Here is a 15,949-nt window from a genome sequence, read left to right on the forward strand (position 1 = left end):
GGCTGCATTAGGCAAAGTCCAGCAGCAGTCCAACCACTAAGAAACAAAAATTCTAAACAAATCAAAACTGGTGAAATTGAGATTATTTTCCAAAAGAGGATTTACTCTCTTGCATTTTCTTGGAGAAGGGGCTGTTGCAGCGCTTTTTTTCTTTTTGTCCAGGAGAGGATAATTGTTCGCAATAAAGCTGCTGCTCTCGAAACAGAATGGAAAGACAAGAGTCGTTTGTTAAAGAGGACCCTTAGTAGCCTCCTGCCTGCTCCTTTTTTCTTTAAATATATATGAAGATCTGTAATTATTTCTTTGAAGAACATTTTTCAACAGCTGTAAATGATAATGAACCAATCACTGTGTGCTCTTTTTTCTCTCAGCAGCTGCAGAGCTCCCCATTCAACGCAATTAATTGATATTTGTAAAGTGCTTTGAAACTGAGAAGTGGAGCCTCATAAGTGCTAAATATTGTTCTTACTGCTGCTGCATTAGAAATTAACAAAGCCAGCCCCTCTTCAGATAGGCCTCAGAAGAACAGCAGTAATTCCAAGTGTCTAAAACAATAAGCTACAACTCCAAGGCACCCAAAATAAGATTCAGATTAGCAGACCTTGTTAAGAAACATCAGAGGTTAATCGATAGAGATTACTGAAAATTATATGTCAAGTGTCGAGCAGAATAAAACGTTAACTCTGCTACATGCATTCTTTTCACTGTTTCCTCCAATATGTCAGTTTGCAGCATGCTTTTTCTCAAAATGCACTTCTCAAGCAATGTATGTTAGAGAAAATAGTGCTTATTTGTACATGTCTAAGTTGAGACTTTTATAGATCCTAAGACAGCAAAGAGAAAGTTTGGCATTTATATTACTGTCTTTGGGTGAAAAATTCCTCTACCAAACCAAAAGACTCTATAGATGATCTCAAACATTTCTTATTTTCTGGCAATATATAGATATTGAAAAATGTTTGAGCACCAGATGTTGGTATGGTTTCCAGCAGACTTCACTGTTTTCATTCAATATTTTAGTTTTTTTAAATCTTAACTGATATACCTTACACCTCTGCTATCTACGTCACTGACAGCATTGGTCATAAGAGGAGTTGGTACATTAATAATACACATTTCAAAGCACAAAGTAAAAGAGAGTCTTTATAGAGATATCTCACAGACATAGCTGCAATTGAAATATTATTTCTTGGGACAGTAACTCTAGAGATAAAGTCATAAACCTGCTGGCATCCATTGCTGTTAAGAAGAGCTATGGGTAGCAAAATTCTGCCCCAATGATAGACCAAGTACATGGATACGTTTTCCTTTCCCTGATTCTAAAAAGCAGCAGCTTGTTTGAAAATCCTATGTTGCTAAGCAATTAATTGTTGACCATTAAATACCATTTCTTTATTAAGAAATAGAGATAATTATAGATGGTTAGTACCACCTAGCAATGCTTACACACACATTTTGAAACCAAACAGAGGTATCTGTAAGTCAGACAACAGAACTAGTAAGCATGCATACATAATAACTCTACACGGGGAAAAATTACAGAACACTATGTGATAGACATATCCAAGGCAATCCACTCATTTTTATGCTACTAAAACAAAAATTGTAACCCATGCAAAGTTTGTTTTTTAAAGGTTGCAGCCAGACTTGATACTTTTAATTATAAGGTGATAATTTTTTCAGAATACATGTCTTCAATAAATACTTTGAACACTAGAAAATCTAAAGTTATTTTTAAACCTTCCCTACTGTTAATCTAAATGTTTAAGCAGAACTACAAAGTTTTGTAAACTTAAAACAAGAACCTGTGGGCTCCTTTTTCCTATCTTTCTGGCTGTCCTGAGGTTGTCAAACAAAGTCAAACTTAATTTCTCTCTAACCAGGCAGGACTGGCTAAAAAAGGCCAGTGAATGACCCTGCTGAAATATGTGCAGATTAAGATAAAAAAGAGAAGGAAATAATATTAAGGCTCCTCTCCTACAAAATTAAGAAACCTAATATAGCTCTCCAGAACAAGAGCTCTGCACCTATTTGCTTTCAGAATATTTATGACCTTTCTTTTAACATATCTTACGCTAATCTCTCTCCTACAAAAAGGTGGTTTTATTTAAAATGCTGAACAATCTTGACAGTTCTCTCTTCAACAGAGTGATGGGACAGAAAAGAGATTTAGCTCGCCAACTTTTCTTTCAACGGGAAATGGGTTTTAATTTAAAACGATGGAAATCAGATCACATAATCATGCAGCCAAAAAAAAAAAAAAGAATTTGAGAGAAAGAATAGGAAAGATTTTGGTGCAAACTTTTAAAAATCACTTTACAATTATAATCTGATTGAATCCTCGCAATTCTGCAAGAGAGGTATCATTGCCCTCATTTTAAAATAAGAAATCTTACTGCTCTGCAGAGTTCACAGAAAAATAATTTAAAAAATAAAAAAAAATTGAGGAATCTGAGGTTCATGCAGATTAAGAACTTTGTACAAGAGATGGCACTGAAATGTAAACTTAGAACTGTGTAACTTCAAAGTGCACACACTCCCCCATGCCATATAGTCTCCAAGTCTGCTACAAACCAAACCATTTTTTTAGTTAGTTGCCATAGCAAATCACCTGCAGAATAAGAGACATTGCTGTACCGTTGTGGTTAAGAGACTGTCTGTGAGTCCACAACTTACCAATAGTGGCCTTAGTGAAATTCTTATTTTCTCTGTAAACTGGAATAACAATATACCTCAGTTGTCAGTTTTGAGAATTAAATAAAATAATCCACATAAAGCCCTTGACAAAGAACCTAGCATCTAATGAGAGCTCAAAGAGCTCAATAAGTGTGTTCTGTTACTATCATTTATAACTATATTAGTGTGGCTAACACAGGGCAGCCTTTCTGTCCCGATTTCCTTAATAAAGAAACAATATTGAATTTATTTTTAACTACTAGAGAAACGGTAAACAGCTGGGTGGCATCACCAGGTGTCTGACTAATCACTTGAAACCTTTCCCAAATAACATCAAACGATTTCAACCTCAAGAACAGTTTTCATCCATATCTGGCTGAGCACACCTTTCAAGGCTTAGCACATTTGTTCTGCACTAATAATAAAATTAGATTATGCCTACTTCATATAAGCAGTAAGAAGCTAATCCCTCATAAAGCACAGTCTAATATGTTATTTTTTTAACCATGAATCAACTAAGCTGCTGACCAAATAGATCTCGCAATGCCTAGTAAGTACTATTTCTTACCTCACAATTTACTTTCTGACTTTGTTCATTTCACATAGACGAACTCAAATCACACCTGAAGCTTGCTGAACCTGTGCTCATAAATTTCAGTTGACCTATAATTTGTGATACCAAAAAGTCAATACAAAAGAACTAGATTCTTCCTTCATAAGTTCAAATACTTGCCAGGTTCATTAAAAACAAACAAACACACACAGATTCTGGAAATGAGACAATGCGTTCAGACCTGGCTCTCGTTTGCATTGCTGTATCTGCAGTGAAAGACATAGGGATAATTTAGTGAGGCAAACACATTGCCTCCATATCTCTTTAAAATAGAACTAAATAACAGCAAATATGAATAATCCTGTTAAGTCCTCAAGAAGCTTCAAAGAGTTTAATTCTGCATTGTGCCTCTCAGCCCAGAATCTCTTTACCCACACAAATGATAATGACTATCTTCAATGCTTTTCCACTATCGGCGATGTTGTGTTTTAGTACAGGACTGATTGACTATGACAGTACTGCTCTTAAACACAGATAAATAGGTTTTCTCCTACAACTTTGAGGGTCACTATGATGGGTTAAACTGTGTCTCTCCCCCTCCACCGCCCCCGCAAAAAATTCATGTTGCAGTCCCTTAGAATGTAACGATTTTGGAAACCGTCATATTTGGAAACTTTATAAAGGTAATTAAGTTAAAATGAGGTCATTAAAGTGGGCCCAAATCCTATATGACTGATTTCCTTATAAAAAGGGGAAATTTGAACACACACGGAAGGAAGAGAGTGTGAAGACACACAGGGAAAAGACAGCCATATGACTAGAGGGATGCATCTACCAGTCAAAAAATACCAAGGATTCCCAGCAAACACCAAAAGCTACAAGAGCCAAGGAAAGATTATCCCTGAGACAGCATGGCCCTGCGGACACCTCGATCTTGGACTTCTGGCATCCAGACTGTGAGTCAACACATACCTGTTGTCTGAAACCATGAAGTCTTTGGGACTTTGTTGTGGCAGCCCTGGGAAACTAACAGAGCCGCCATCACAGCCCATTTCTTCAGTGCCTGTTTCTCCTGGGAAAATTAAACATTCTTTTAGGGGTGGAACACTAATTCCAACCCACATGACAATTCTGATGAAGTTTTAAGGAATCCTGGAGTGTTGCTTTGGAACGAGTTCTCAGGTCAAGTCCAAGATCAGCAGAAAAGTACACCATGACCACTTACTTTAGGTGCAGGAGGAGGCCCATTGTTATAATGCCACACATCTGCTATGACTACATTAAACCATCAGTCATCACTGCCATAGTATAAATTATTTTCTCAGAGGATTTCCAACATAGACTCTATGAGAGTAGAATTTTGTAGGAATGATTTAAAAATAGATTCAGAGAAACAGACATTGCCCTTGAGAACAGGTCTAGTGAAGAGCCCTGTGTAGCCTGAGATTACTTGAAGACCTTGGAACCCCAGAGATCTAGAAAGCTGTTCAGAAGAAAGGAGAAAGGACAATCTCTTTCACCTACAATCACAGTTTTGTCCAGAGAGCTCTGCCACTTATCTCTATCAGGATATACGTTTAGTGATTGAAACACCAGAACCATCAGATTCCTATTCAACTATAATGACCTATCCTTATAGAATACAAGACAATGTTTTTGTCACACAGCAGTTCCATATTAATTATTGCATATCATGGTAAGTAAAATAGTTGGGGCAAGAAAATAGAAGACCCGTGTTTAAAAGGAAATGATTACATAATAAAGTTGTATTCCAGGTCAAAGGAAGAGGATAGTCAATTACTAGCAGTGAGCCATTGTGCTAACCACCTGGAAAAATGTTAAGTCAGATCCTTACTTTCACACCACAAAGGAAAACAAATCTGGATGAATTAAAAGTCTAAATATTAAAAATAAAAATACGGGCAGTATTTCTGTAATCTCAGTGTGGGAAAGCCTTCCCAAGTAAGACTCAGAGGCCTAAAGAAAATGACCGATTCAGCCAACAACAAAATTAAACATTTCTAAGATTTAAAAATACTATTAAAATGTTAAAAGACAAATAGCAAACTGGAAAAAAATGGTAAACATATTTATATATCCAAGTGAACACTAATTATACAAATTATTGTAAAACATAATAATGCCTTCTACAGTTTCAAATATAAACAGCATTAATTCATGATAACAAAAGCAGATAAGTTGATAAAACTAAAGTTGAAGTGACCTAAACTTCTTGTATTATCTGAGAAAAGAGTAAGAACAACAATTAGCATTACACTCTTATAATCTAAGCTTGTATGTTGTAATATGTAATAAAAGACTAATAAAATAATATGTAGCTTCCAGACTAGAGGGAAAATATGAACCTAAAGAAAGACAAAAAAAGAGAGAAAGGAACAAAAAAAGGGCAAATAGAAAGCACACACTAAAATGTTCAAACTAAAATGTTTTTCAACCCAAGTACATGCATAATTACAGTAAATGTTCATGAATAAGTTCTATAATTAAAGATGAATATTTTCAGATTTGAATTTGTTTGAAAAACAAATTATAAGCACTATACAAGATACATCTAAACTGCAAGAATACAGAAAGAGTGAAAGTAAAGAAGGTGAAATAAATACAATGCAAAAACGAATCCAAAGAAAGTTGATGTTAGATTATTAAAGAAAAAATATATATAAAAAGGTATACTTTATTCTAAAAGAATCAACCCAAAAGAAAGCCAAAACAGTTCCCTATTTGTATGCATGTAACATAACCTCAAAAATTTTAAAGCAAAACTTGACAAAACTACAAGGAGAAATACAAATCTACACTCACAGTGATTTTGAAACACCACACGAAATCAAGAAAGATGAAGTAAATGTGAAGACTGTAATTTGCCCAAATGCACATTTATTGAAAACTGCACCCAATAACTGTGAAACAAATAATCCTTTGAAAAACACAAATCATCCATAAAACTTGTCTATATGCTGAGCTGTAAAGCAAGTCTTAAAAAAATTCAAAGCACTGATATCATACTGAGTTTGTTCTCTGATTACAGTGCAATTAAGCTTGAAATCAATTTAAAAAAAAAACAGAAAATTACCTAATATATGGAAATTAAGTAATAAATATCTAAATAACTCATAAGTAAAAGGAAAAAAATCACAATGAAGTTAGATTAGATTTTTAGCTGAATGGTAACAAAAAATACCATTTGCCAAAATTTGTGGGATGCAACTAAAGCTGAGTTCAGAGGGGAATTTATAATCTTAAACACATATTTAGAAAAGAAGAAAAACTAAAAATCAAGTAAGCATCCATCTCAGTAAGCCTAAAAGGGGCAAAATAAAACCAAGATAACAGAAGAAAAGAAATCATAAATCTAAAAGCAGAAATTAATGAAGTAGAAAAGAAACATCCAATAGAGAAGATCCACAAAGCAAAAAGTTGGTACTAAAAGAACTAATATAATAAGATTGAGCAAAAACCAATGAGACGTATCAATTTTTTTAAATATATAAATAACAAATATCAGAATAGAAAGGGAGTCATCACTACAAATGCTACATAGGTATAAAAAAGATAACAAAAGAAAATTATGCGCTACTTTATGCCAATAAGTTAGAAATTTTATATAAAATGTACGAATCTTAGAAAAACAACTTATTTATTGTAACTGAAACAAGAAGAGACAGAGAGCAAAGCAATCTTATATTTCAAAAACAGAATCTGCATTTTAAACCTTCCCCTTGCTCCCCCAAAAAAGCAAAAATTCCTGACCAAACAGCAAATTCTCCTAAATATTTAGGAAAGAAATAATGCCAATTTTAAACAAACTCCTTCAGAAAATAATAAAAAATAAAGAGAGAACAATTATGTACACATTTTATGTAGCTAGCTTTTCCTTACTATAAAAAACTGACAAGGAAGGACATTATATGAAAAGAAAATGACAGGCCAATTTAACACATATGTTAAAAGCTTAAGCAAACTATTAGCTAACCAAAACAGCAACTTTTTATAAAGAAAAGTATACCCCATAGCCCAGTTGAATTTATACCAGGAATATAAGGTTGGTTTACTATTCCAAAAAATCAATGTAATTCACCATGTTAATAGAGGAGAAATATCATTTCATTATCTCAGTAGCTCCATTAAAAGCATTTGATTATAGTCAACATCCATTTACAACTTAACACACACAGAGATAAATAAACATCTTAGCAAACTCGAAACAGAAGGGAATGCTCCTAATCTTAAACCTACTTATCAAAAACAACAATATCCACCATATCAAATGGTAAAATGTTGAAAGCAATCCCTTTAAGATGCAAATGAGACAAATATACCGATTACAGATATTTTTATTAAACATTGTACAGGAGGTGCTAACCACTGCAGTGGAGCCAAAACAGGAGATAAATGACCTATCTATTGCAAAGAAAGAAAGAAGCTTTTATCTTTTTACAAACAATATGACTGCATATATAGAAAATCTAAAAGAATAATGGGACAAATATAACAACAATAAAAAGACAAAGTATATGAAAAAGGAGCTTGCAAAAAAGTTGACATCAGACAAAAGAGAGTAGTCTCTGAGAAATAAAAATCAAACATGATACATCCTATCATTGCCTGAATTTAGTCTGTAGACCACAAAACAGGGAGGTGAAAGTCAGGCAGAGCCCAGAGGACTGCTCTAGTTGAGGAAATGGAGCTTATAACCCAGGCAGAACAGGACAAACAGGGTTTGCAGGGTCACGAAAGAAAGAGTTGAATAAAGATAATCCCAGAGATCTGCAGAGGTCCTTTTCTACATAGTATTCAGCAAAGTAGCAATCAGCACACATGTGAAAGGACACTACCCAAGACCAAGGAAAGAACCATCCAAAAGGCTTAGAGGAAACAGTATTCAGTATTCACACACAGGCCAGAATAGTGCCTGTGCCCATGAGTCAAACTGAAACCTCTTAGTAGACACAGCATTGGGTAGAGAACTCAAAAGGATTTTGCCTCAATAATGGAAAATAACTTGTCCTATACTAAATGCCAATCTGTCCCTGCCTAAAAAACGCTCAAAGTTTGAAAGGATCAACTGTTTCCAGTAACTTAATTGCATCCCAGAACAAAGCTCAATAATACTTACAAGGGCTGGACGCGGTGTCTCACACCTGTAATCCCAGCACTTTGGGAGGCCAAGGCGGGTGGATCACCTGAGGTCAGAAGTTCGAGACCAGCCTAGCCAACATGGTGAAACCCTGTCTCTACTAACAATACAAAAATTAGCCAGGTGTGGTGGTGGCACCTGTAATCCCAGCCACTCGGGAGGCTGAGGCAGGAGAATCGTTTGAACCTGGAAGGCAGAGGTTGCAGGGAGCCCAGATCATGCCATTGCACTCCAGCCTGGGCAACAGAGCAAGATTCTGTCTCAAATAATAATAATAATATTTATAAGAATACAAAAATATGTGGCACCCAACAAGGTAAAAGTCACAATATCTGTGACTATCAGATTACCAAGTACGGAAAGAAACAAGAAAATATAACCTGAAATGAGGAGAAAGTTCTATCAAAATCAACTCAGAGGTGACACAAAGATTGGAATTAGGACATTAAAAGTTATTATAACTCTTCCAAATGTAGAAAAAATTAAATACAGACATTGAACATATTTTTAAAACATGAATTGAATTTTAGAGATTAAAAACTACATGTCTCAGAGGAAAATACACTGCATGGAATCAACAGCAGATTAGACAAGGTAAAAAATACAATTAATTTGAATGCATCATAATAGAAATGTTCCAAAATGAAGGACTCAGAGGAAGGAGGGAAGGAAGGAAGGAAGGAGGGAAGAAAGGAAGGAAGGAAGGAAAGAGGGAAGAAAGGAAGGAGGGAAGGAGGAGGGAGGGAGGGAGGAAGGGTCGAAGGATCTATGTGCTATAGGGCAACTCTAAGCAACCTAAAAACCATGTAATTGAAATTCCAGAAAAAAATGAGAAGATTGGGAGAGAAAAAATTATTTAAAGAAATAATGGTTGAATATTTGCTAAATTTGATGAAAATTATAAGCCCACAGATCCAAGAAACCCAAGGAAACATGAGTGCAAATTAATATGAAGAAAACTATGCCAAAGCACATTACAATCAAATGCTTAAAACCAGTAATGAAGAGAACATTTTTACAGCAGTCAGAGGCCGGGCACGGTGGCTCACACCTGTAATCCTAGCACTTGGGAGGCCGAGGCTGGCGGATCAGGAGGTCAGGAGTTCGAGACCAGCCTGGCCAACATGGTGAAACCCCGTCTCTACTAAAAAACACAAAAAACTAGCCGGGCGAGGTGGCGAGCGCCTGTAGTCCCAGCTACTCGGGAGGCTGAGGCGGGAGAATGGCGTGAACCCAGGAGGCGGAGCTTGCAGTGAGCTGAGATCCGGCCACTGCACTCCAGCCTGGGCGACAGAGCTAGACTCCGCCTCAAAAAAAAAAAAAATACAAAAATTATGGCCGGGCGCGGTGGCTCACGCCTGTAATCCCAACACTTTGGGAGGCCAGGGCAGGCGGATCACGAGATCAGGAGATGGAGACCATCCTGGCTAACACGGTGAAACCCCATCACTACTAAAAATACAAAAAATTAGCCAGGCACGGTGGTATGCACCTGTAGTCTCAGCTACTCGGGAGGCTGAGGCAGGAGAATGGTGGGAACGCGGGAGGCGGGGCTCGCAGTGAGCTGAGATCCTGCCACCGCACTACAGCCTGGGCGACAGTGCCAGACTCCCGTCTCAAAAAAAAAAAAAAAAAGTAGCTGAAAAAAAAAGTAGCTGGGCATGGTGGCAGGATCCTGTAATCCCAGCTACTCAGGAGGTTGAGGTTGAGGCAGGAGAATCGCTTGAACCTGGGAGGCGGAGGTTGCAGTGAGCCGAGATGGCGCCATCGCACTCCAGCCTGGGGGACAAGAGTGAGGCTTCCTCTCCAAAAGAAAAAAATAATAAAATAAAGCAGTCAGATTTTTTAAAAGTTATTTTACATACGAACCTAAGACTGACCGCAGATTTCTCTTTGGAAAGGATGTGAGCAAGGAAAGAAGACAGTGGATCAATATTTTAAAAAGTACTAAAAGAAAAAATTATTAACCTAGAATTCTATATCGAATGAAGACAGCCTTTAAAAAGTAAAATAGCTGAGTAGATTTATCACGAGCAGACACACATTACAAGAAATGTTCATGGATTTGCTTCTGGCAGAAGGTAAATAATACCAGATGCAAATATGGATCTACACAAAAGAACAACACTGAGTTACCTATATTAGTAAATATAATATTTTAATTTTTATATCTCTTTAAAAGATAATTCGTGACCCTAATAGGTATGGGGTTCCTTTTTGGGGTGATGAAAATGTTCTAGAGTTAGACAGTGGTGATGGTTGCACAACCTAACGAACATACTAAAAACCACTGAAATATACATTTTTAAATGATGCATTTTATGGTATGTACATTATATCTTGATAATAAATAATAAATATTTTTAAATAATTGACTGATTAAACAAAACTAGTAACTATGTATAATGCGGTTTATAACATAGGTAAAAGAAAAATACATGGCAAGAATAGATGTTAATTCTCCCCAAATTGACTTACAAAGTAATTGCATTCCTATTCAAAATTGCAGCAGGATATTTTTGTGTAAATTGATAAGCCTATCCTAAATTTCATATAGAAATGCAAATAACCTGAAGAGCCAAAACAGCTTTGAAAAGGAAGAGCAAATGTGGAGGACCCACAAGAATATAAAAATCTTAAAGATCGAAAATACCCACTGTTGTCAATACAGAGTAAGAGAAATTCTCTTATGGTGTTGTCAGGAGTCTAAATTGCATACCCTATGAGCCAGCAATTCCACTCCTAGCTATATACAGGAATACAGGCACATGTGAACAAGGAGACATCTACTAAAGTGTTCCTATCATAGCAGCACATATCACAATAACCAAAAACTGGAAACAATCCAAATGTTTATCAGTAGTAGAACAGATCAACTGTGGTCAACTTTTATACAATGGAATTCTAAGCAAAGAAGAGAAATGACATGGATAAATCATGTAAGCATGATGTTGATCAAAAGGAATCTCTGATATACCTTATGCATAATTCTGTAAAGTTCAAAAATAAACAAAAGTCATCCATGGTGTTACTTAGATGGAAAAGTACAACAAAGTAATCACCATCAAAAATAAGAAGATACTGGTTATCTTTAGTGGAGGAGTGAGCTTTCATTAGGAATGGGCACCCAGGAGAACTTCCAAGATACTGATAACGTTCATTTTCTTGATTTAGACCATGGTTACATAGCACTTATTTTATGACAATTCATTATGTTTCTACATGTATGTTTTAAGCATATTTTCTTAAGTGATACATATTTTGAAACTGAAATGCCTGGGGAAAAAAATCCATTCATTTTCATTATAGTAGAATTTGGATTGTGGCTACATGTTGAATCTGCTATCTTTAATCTAAATAGACTACAAAATATTTTTAAATATGAAATAAATAAAAAATTTAAAATATATAACATACTTCTAAAGCATGGGGAAATAAAAGATTCTGAAACTTCTGGAAGTGCATAGGAACGGATAAAATGATAAGAGAATGGAAATTTAATCAATAGGAAGAAATAGCTTCTATTCTCAGCTAGCTTAAAATCTTTGGAAGAGTAGTGGTAAAGAATAAACAATCCTTATCCCTCTTTCTTTACTCAATCAAAAGCACTTAAGCTCTTTCCAGGAGTATAATGTAAATATGAGTAATGGAATTGAGTTTTTATCAAACACACAAGAAAAAATCAGATGAGCTCTATTCCTTTCCAGGTATTCATCTCAGGAAGTTAAGACACTTTTCGCAATGAAGCTTTTATTAATGCAAATATTTTGGCATGCCTCTTGAAGACCTGCCTTTAGCGCCTATGGCATTCTTTAATAACCTCCAGGGTGGTAAATTCAGCCTCTAAGAATGAACTGAGAAAATTATTTGGCTCTATGTCTGAAAAATAATACACATAAACCCTCTCGCTCAGGGTGTACTGATTTGATGTAAAAATCAAAGTATGGCTGTAAAGGAATGGGACTAGTATTAAAAGAAATTCCTAAAGTTCCTCCTGAAAAATAGTTTGAACAGTAACACCATTACTGAAATAAGATTCTCTTGCATCTTAAGTAACTACCTTAGAGATAAGCACAAACTTCGTTCACTTACTCAAAAATTGTTAATTGAAGCCCTTCTGTGTACCAGACATTGTTCCAAACCCACTTAGGGATAAAGCAGGGCAATGGGCAAAAAGCCCTGCCCTCATGTAGATTGCTTGAATATATGCTTATTAAAAGTCTGCCTCATAATCTACTGTTACACTTTCACTTTCTGAAGTCTTCTCCGTGGTCTTTAAGCATTTTTACAGTATGATAGGATTTCTGAAAGTAGATCAGGGTTTATATCTCTCTATCCAACAAGATGCTACATGTATGTAAATGGTACATTTCCAAATGGCTTTCCCAGTGGAAAATCAAGGCTTGCTTATCTTTATTTAACTTCAGAGCTTTTAACTTCAGAGCTTTAGCTCAGAAATGTAGCTGATACCTCAAAAATACATGTTTGTTTTTTGTTTGCTTGACAAGATTAAAATTCACTGGTGCATTCATAAAAACTAGAATATGATCATTTCGACTGAGCCTTGTACAGAGAATTTGGTCAAGTAGATTCTCGAATTACCTAACAATGACAGCATTTTCCAAGGTGCCCAAGGAAGAGAGCATCCCACTAGTCCAGTAGTTCGTAACTCAGCAGCCTAAACCTCACAACACCTACTGGGGGCCGGGCGCGGTGGCTCAAGCCTGTAATCCCAGCATTTTGTGAGGCCGAGGCGGGCGGATCACTTGAGACCAGGAGTTCAAGACCAGCCTGGCCAACATGATGAAACCCCGTCTCCACCAAAACTACAAAAATTTGCCTGGCATGGTGGTGCAGACCTGCAGTCCCAGCTACTGGAAAGCTGAGGCAGGAGAATCACTTGAACTCGGGAGGCAGAGGTTGCAGTGGATGCGAGATCGTGCCACTGCACTCCAGCCTGGTGATAGAGCGACACTCCGTCTCCAAAAAAAAAAAAAAAAAAAAAAAAAAAAGCTAATGAAACAGGATGTCAGCATCTGGAAATTAGTTGCTACACACTCAGCTACTAATTAAACCTGAAAAATAAAAGCTAGCATACTAACCAAACTCTCAGAATCAAGGAGTCAGAATTTTGTGATCGCCCCCATCACCATCATCCAACAGCTTCTGACACCACCACCATTACCTCTAATCCTACCTCATCACAAACCTTGGCTTTTTTTTTTTTTTTTTTAAACACAAAGTCTCACTCTGTCACCCAGGCTGGAGTACATTAGTGCGATCTTGGCTCACTGCAGCCTCCACCCCCAGGGCTCAGCTGATTCTCCCACCTTGGCCTCCCAGGCAGCTGGAACCACAGGTGTGAGCCAGCCCACATGGCTAATTTATTTTATTTTATTTTTGTATTATAGAAAAGGAGTCTTACTATGTTGCCAAGACCGAACTCCTAAGCTCAAGCGATCCTTCCGCCTTGGCCTCCCAACATGTTGGGATTACAGGCGTAAACTACGGCGTCCGGCCTTTGATTCTATTTTAAAGGCGAATGGAAAGGCTTTACTCAACGTTCAAACGCCGCTGTCCAACTTCTGTGCAAGGAGGCGCGGAGTTTTGTTCACTGACACAAATAGGAATGCGTGCGAACACAATCCGCAAAGAAGAGGAAACCAGCAGCAGCACGGCGCTGGGCAAGCTGCAGAGCCGGGCGTTTCCGCCTCTTCCCGGCGGCTGCCGTTGCGCACCGCGGTGCAGGCTGGGGGCGCTAGCCAGGCGCCAATGCTGGCGAGGCCCCCACCCACCCAGCAGCCTGCCTCTTGCTGGCGCCGGGCCGGCCACGCTGTCGCCTCCCCGCCACGGAGTTCTGCTTCCTGTTTTCCAAGCCTAAGTGCTTTTTAATTAGCCTTCATCACTTCCCCAATTTAACTACAGCGATTACAGGCTCCTTGCCGACAGCACGCCCAACTGGCATCCCTGCGCTACACCTTTGCGCACACCGGGCCCAGCCGGCCCAGTCCCTCAAGCATCGGTAGACGAAACATGTTCCTGAACGCCCCCGCGACTGCGTGGAGTCTGTGCATCTGTCCCGGCCTGGTTCCTTTGTGCTTTAGGATGGCAGGTTCTCACAGGCAGAAGAAGCTTATTGTTATTTGTCTGGCAAGATTTGATTTTTTGCCAGGTGTCCTGGATATTTCCAGCGCTGTTTATAAAGAGGGAGGGAGAGATTGGAGGTGGATACCTGTATGAAATTGATTTTTAAATTCACATGCAGGTGTTTGGGAAGGGAATGCTTTCTGCACTTCTTTCATTTATTATTTAATAATTATTTTATCTGTTTCTTTTTCTTCTTTTTAATTACAAATTTGTAATTTAAGAACTTAAACAATGCTTTTTTAATTTATTATTTTTGGTTTTTTTCTGAAGGAAGAGAATCAAAGCATGGGCAGTTTTCATAGAGACCCATCATAATCCCGGAGGCTTTCCACCTAGGAATGTTTCTCCTGGCCTCCTCACCTTGCTTCCTCCCATCTGCTCCATGGGGCCATCCACCCATCCTCTAACATCCAACAGAGCCCCAGAAATGCAACAGATGAGCCCTGAAGAGGGAAGGCCTCTGTTAATTTTTATTGAGCCTTGTCAGTAGAAAAGACACACACACACACAACTCACACTGACGAAGAAGTTCTTAACATTCCCTTCAGCTCTACTTTAGACAGATTTCCTCCTGAGTATAGGCACCTGACCTCCCTTTGCTTGGAGCGTTTACTTTAGAAAATTTGCAATTATAAATTCTTTCTCTGCCCCTCAGAGATGTAAATCTTCTCCCTGCCTCCTGCCAGTTTCACAACCCAGGAATGCCTTTCTCAAGGACCTGGGAGTCATCCTTCGGAAAGGTAATCATCAAGAAAGGACAGAGCTCCTCTCAGTCTCTGTGGGAGCATGGGAGCCTAATTTGATGAGCATCAATCTGCAAACACAATGTGATGTCCTAATCACATTGACAACTACCCCCATCCCCAGTGTCCACCAATACTTTTCTGCTAGCTCACTCCGTGTTTAAAAACTCTCCTACCTTTTGTTTCAGAAAAATTGAGTTCAGTCTCTCTCCCCTATTTGCAAAGACCTGAAACCATAAAGCTCCTAAAAGAGATCATAAGGGGAAAGTCCCTTGACACTGGCTGGAGCAATAATTGTTTTTTTAAATATATAACTCCAAAAGTTCAAAAAAGTTACAAAAGCAAAAATAAATAAACGGTGCTACATCAAATTAGAAAGCTGAACAGCAAAGAAGACAACGGAATGAAATGGCAACCTACAGATTGGGATAAATATTTGCAAACCATATATCTGATAAGGAGTTAATATCCAAAATTTATGAAGAACTCATACAACTCAATAGCACAAAAACAACCCAATTTTTTAAATGGGCAACGGACCTGAATACATATTTCACCAAAGAAGACATTGAAGTGGCCAACAAGTATATGAAAGGTGCTCGATATAATCAATCATCTGGGAAATGTAAATCAAAGCCACTATGAGATAGCACTTCACACCTTTTCAGATGG

General features: G+C 37.6%; 1 long non-coding RNA gene across 2 annotated transcripts in view; it reads right to left on the reverse strand.

Annotated features, from left to right (window-relative positions):
- Positions 1 to 14,364, reverse strand: part of LOC103238163 (uncharacterized) — a 364,800-nt gene extending 350,436 nt beyond the window's left edge. For both annotated transcript variants that reach the window (XR_012094483.1, XR_005240011.2), the window contains exon 1: positions 13,813 to 14,364. This is a non-coding gene — a long non-coding RNA (uncharacterized lncRNA). The remainder of the gene's footprint in view (positions 1 to 13,812) is intronic.
- Positions 14,365 to 15,949: the final 1,585 nt, after the last annotated feature.

Source organism: Chlorocebus sabaeus, chromosome 11, assembly GCF_047675955.1.
Source record: "Chlorocebus sabaeus isolate Y175 chromosome 11, mChlSab1.0.hap1, whole genome shotgun sequence".
Taxonomy (NCBI): domain Eukaryota; kingdom Metazoa; phylum Chordata; class Mammalia; order Primates; family Cercopithecidae; genus Chlorocebus; species Chlorocebus sabaeus.